Below are 5,790 nucleotides of genomic sequence, written 5' to 3' on the forward strand. Positions count from 1 at the left end.
GTTATAACAGACAATTAAATAACAGCCACATTTTCACTGTAATTAGTTGAGAAATTCAATTGAAAAAATTTTTCAGAAAGATTACTCACTTTTAATATTTTCAGCACTTTAATAATATTTATGCCTCTTGTAGTTAGCAATATTTTAAAACCACTGATGTTTCAAATTTTTTAAAAAATGAACATAAGTTTTGATCTATAAGCCAAAACCTATAATCAGAAAAATAGGTGTGAAGTTTTTGCACTCTTTGAAGAATCTCTTTATATTTCCTTTAAATCTACAGTGAGGAAAGTGTTGCTATCCATCTAATTAGAAAGCATACAATCAGGAACCAGAGATAAAATAATTCTATGTAGCAAGTCTGGATTACCTGTGGGAATTTCTAACCCAGGACCACTTCTCACCACCACCTAGAGCATTTTAGTCAGTTCCTCCCAGAGCTAAACTGGGTATAACTAAGTAAATATATTTTCAATTTACTACTCAAACTAACATTCAGGAAGGCTGATCTGCTATAAAAATATAATAAATAAAATAAAAATAGCAACTTATTTTAATAGAAATCTCCAGAAAAATCACTTTGAGATTAGGTGTTAAATAATTGATTTCATTCTTCTCTCCTTGGCTTTCAAATCAGAAATCTGACTAAAAGAGTGAAATATTGAGAGAGGATGCAGGTACCCAGAATAGATTATCTTTTTAAAAAAAAAATGTATTACAGAGTAAACCCTAGTTTTTTGTGTGTATTACAGAGCAAACCCTAGTTTTTTGCCTATACAAATCATAAATAGGATATACACTCATTTTAATTAAAAATGAAAGAAAATATTAAGAAGAAAAAAGAAATCCTTCCTCTGGTAATAGAAATAGCTAAATGACCCTGTATTCTTTTCTTATCTTACTTTTAGTACTAGAACCCTCTGTGTGGTAGGGTACATTGAAGCCTGGCTTGAGACAGTCTTCCTTAGAATCTCTTTTAGTCAGGTGAGGGTATGAAGCTGAAAGCAATATAAAGTTTCAGATCACATTTTTATAAGAAAACTGCTTAGCCCATCCTCTCTTCCCGTGGGCTAGAACACAGATTTGTGGAAGTGGACAAAAATCACACCTTGGGGTGTGGTAGAGAAACAAGTGTTCCTGAATAAGTTCTAAGAGTACAGCCTTCTATAGGCTCTGAACCACTTTCCTGCCTCCAGACTTTTATATGAAAAATAAATACCCTTCTGTTTAATTTGAACAACTATATTTTTTACTTCTTTGGTTTAACAGTTAGCCTATTCTCTAATGTATACATCACCCTGTATCCCACTACCCTAAAATGCTATTTAGCATATTACTATCCAGTTGGTTTTTTAAAGACTTAAAAGTGAATACGTTGAGATTTGAATCTCTACACAATTTTGTATTCTTTTTGTTAATTTGACATTTTACTTAATGTACTTTCCATGTCATTAGCAAATCATTCTCTTCATCAATTGTATGGGTCACTGTTATAATGACATTATTTATTGTCATTATAAGGACACTATTTACTGCCATTTTAAGATTATTCCTTAATGAGGTACAATAATAGCAAGAAAACATAAATTTGAGACTATTTTCTAGAAATATATTCTAAGAAGCAGAGAAAAAAGCGTTGATATCCTTTCAAAGCACAATTTCTCTACCCATGAGTTGTTGATTTTTATTCATCTCTGTCTTAGCCAGGATAGGTTTTCAATCAATTTTTCAGGAATGATACATGCATAATATCTGAGTCTATATCTCGCTGAAAAAGACTTTTCATTGCTTTCACAGATAAAAGTACAAATTTGCCAAAGTATAATTTTCGTATTATCTTTTTTACCTCAAAATCTAATATTTTTTAAATAAAATTTTAAGTTTTAAAGTCAATATATGCCCATTAGCAAAACTTTGCAAATACACATATAAAAGAGACAAAAATAATTAAAAATTTTGTAACCCAGAGAAAAATCTTAATATATTGATATATTTTCTTTGTCTTTTATTTCCATGTATATATGAATATGTGCATATATGTTTTCTGTTTTGTAATTTTCCCCAACTGTATTGAGATATAATTGACATATAACTTTGTGTAAGTTTAAGATGTGGTGATTCAATACATGTATATATTGTGGAATAATTATCACAATAAGGTTAGTTAACACATCCATCACCTCATATAATTATAATTTTTTATGAGGTAAAACATTTATTATTTACTCTTAGCAACTTTCAAGTATATAATAACTTTCAAGGATATACTAAGTACGATCACCATACTAAATACTAGATCACAAAAACTTACTCATCTTATAAGTGGAAGTTTGCATACTTTGATTAATATCTACTCATTTCTCTTTCCTCCCAGCCACTGGCAACCATCATTCTACTCTGTTTCTAAAAGTTTGACCTTTTTATTTAGATTCCACATGTGAGATCATACAGTATTTATATTTCTCTGTCTGAATTATTTCATATAACAAAATGCCCTCAACATCCATTCACGTTGTTACAAAAGGAAGGATTTCCTTCTTTCTTATGGCTAAATAATATTCCATTGTATGTATGTATATATACCATACCATCTTTCTTTATCCATTCCTTCATAGATGGACACTTAGGTTATTTCTGTGTCGTGGCTGTTGTAGATAATGCTAGAATGAACATGGGGTACAAATATTTTTTAAAGATAGTGAATTCATTTCTTTTGAATATATATTCAGAAGTATGATTGATGGATCATATAGTAGCTTTATTTTTTTAATTTATTTATTTTAATTACTTTCAAGTATACAACACATTGATTAGACACCTATATAGTTCATAAAATGATCCCCTCAATTGTTCCCTCCTTCTCCTGACCCTCCACCTAGCCAACATATTAATGGTAACTGTATTGCCTATGCTGTGCTCCCCATCCCTGTGACCATCCATCAGCTACTAATTTGTACTTCTTTAACACTTCACCCCATTCTCCCAGCCTCTCAAACTCCCTTCCCCTCTGTCCATCACCAAATTCTTCACTATATTTGTGAGTCTGTTTTTGATTAGTTTGTTCCTTTTGTTCCCTAGATTCCGCATATAAGTGAAATCATATAGTGTTTATCTTTCTCTGTCTGACTTAAATACCTTCCACCAAAGCAATATCTTTTTCCATGCCCTTCCTTTTCATATGTAGAGGTGTTGTTTTCTTATCTTTTCAGCCACTCTATATTCTGATTGGAGCACTTAATTCTTTTCCAATTAAGGTACTTATTGATAGGAATGTAGTTGTTATCATTCTTCATTCCTATTTTTGATACATGTTTTTTCTTCTTAAAGAGGTCCCTGCTTTGCCAAGCCCTTCTGTCCTGAATAGTTTCTATTGAGAAATCAGCTGCTAGTCTTATGGATTTTCCCTTAACTATCCGTTTTTCCCTTGCTGTTTTTAATATTCTTTCTTTGTATTTAAACTTTGGCATTTTAATTTTGATGTGTCTTGGTGTGGGCCTCTTTGGATCCCTGATTTTTGAAATCCTCTGAGCTTCCTGGGATTTTATGTCTATTTCCTTCACTAGGTTAGAGAAATTTTCTATCATTATTTCTTCAAACAGCTGTTCAACATCTTGGTTTTCTTCAGTTACACCGATCAGACAAATATTCGGACCCTTAATAGTGTCCCATATGCTCCTTAAATTATTTTTATAGTCTTGGCATCTTATCTCTTGCCATTCTGATTGTGTGTTCTTAGCTTTCCTGACCACTAAATAGGGCATTTGATCCTTTTCTTTATTTACTTTATTTATTCTTTTGCTTCTTCCATTTAATATACTTCTCATCTCAGATAATGTGTTCTTCATTTCAGACTGGTTCCCTTTTATAATTTCCAAGTACCTTTTTATGTTTTTTATCTCTTTGTTGAAGTTCTCACTGAATTTATCTACACTTCCCAAAAGTTCTTTGAGCATCTTTATAATCAGTGTTTTGAATTCTGCATCTGTTAGATTACTTAATTCCATTCTATCTGGATCTCTGTTCTGTTCCGGAAACGGTTTCCGCTTCTTTGTCTTCCCATTTTGGCTGACTTTCTGTATCTGTTTCTATATGTACTGAGCAAGGCTCCTAAGTCACCCGGCTCCAGAGTCACCCAGTCTTATTAGTGTGGATTTGTGAAGTAGGTGTCCTGTGGCACAGTCCTGAGAGGGGTTCAGCTACAGGCCAAATTTATTCCCAGCCTGTGCCCCTCTGGGGCTACCTGTTAAAATTCAACAAGCAATCCACAGAAGCTATGCTTATAGTTGCCTCAAAAGGCCACACCAGAAACCGAGACCAGCTGCCTCCAGTGTGAGTCTAGGTGCTACTCAGCAAACAGCACCTGACTTGCTGAGGATATACCTGGATGTGGCTTGGATGGGGCTGCGAGTTGGGGGAGGTGGAGTTTCAGGGACTCTTCTGGGCAGAGCAACCTCTGTTATCCAGTTTGATGATGTCACGGCTATGGTGGAGCTGTGTTCAGCATAGAGGTATGAGGCAGGGTTCTACAGGGAACAATGGATACCTCCGGCACTTCTGTACAGAGCAAGTCTCACTTAGGCTCTCACTCAGACAATGTCTCCCTGTAAGTCCCTGGTGCCCTCTGCGTGCGGGAAAATCAGCACTGGTGCTCAGAGCCAGCAGGTCCGACACCTTGAAAATCTTCTTGCAGACACAGCCTCTTTAAGAGGCATGTGTTGTTGCCACTGCTGCAGGCTCCATGTCACTCAGCTGCTCAAAACTGGGAAGCCCCATGTCCTCTCCCTGTCCTACCTTCTGCCGTTGCAGGGTGATTTCTTGTATTTCTCCCTATTTATACGGCTTATTCATCTAGATCCCAGGCAATTTTTCCTTGCTACTGCTCTTTGTTTCTGTCACAACTTTGATTTGGTTGCCAGAGGGATGAACAGAGCCTCTATCATCACCATTTTTTTTCCTTTGAAGTCTGAGTTTGATTCTTTTTCCTATATTTTTAGTCTGTTTTGAAGGTCTCTATTGAATTTTTCATTTCTCTAATTTTATTCTTTAGCCACAGAATTTGTCTGGTTTTTTTTTTTATGTTTTATTTTTTCAGTTAAAATTCTCATTTTACTTATACATTGTTTTCTTTTTCTCTTCTTTCAACCACTTTTTTTGTTTTTATTTTTCAATTACAATTGACATTTGATATTATTTTATGTTACTTTCAGATGTACGGTATAGTCATTAGACATTTATATAATTTATGAAATGATCCCCCTGATTAGTCTAATACCCACTAGGCACTATACATAGTTACTACAATATTATTGACTATACTTTTTATGCTGTATTTCACATTCCTGTGATTATTTCACAACTACCAATTTGTACTTCTTAATCTCTTCACCTTTTTTTACCCAATTCCCCTGACTCCCTCCCACCAGGCAATCATCAGTTTCTTTTTTGTATCTATGAGTCTATTTCCATTTTGTTTGTTTATTTTGTTCTTCAGATTCCACATATAAGTGAGATCATATGGCGTTTGTCTTTTTTTCTGTTTGATTTATTTTACTTAGCATAATACCTTTCCAGGTCTATCCATGTTGTTGTAAATGGTAAGATTTTATTTTTTTACGATAATATTCCATTGTATATATGTACCATGAATTCTTTATCCAATCGTCTATTGATTGGCACTTAGGTTGCTTTCATATCTTGGCTATTGTGAATAGCGCTGCAGTGAACATAGGGGTGCATGTATCTTTTTAAGTTAATATTTTAATTTTGGGGGATAAGTACTCTGTAATGGAA

The sequence above is a fragment of the Pteropus alecto genome, unplaced genomic scaffold (genome assembly GCF_000325575.1).
Source record: "Pteropus alecto unplaced genomic scaffold, ASM32557v1 scaffold548, whole genome shotgun sequence".
In the NCBI taxonomy this organism is placed as follows: Eukaryota; Metazoa; Chordata; class Mammalia; order Chiroptera; family Pteropodidae; genus Pteropus; species Pteropus alecto.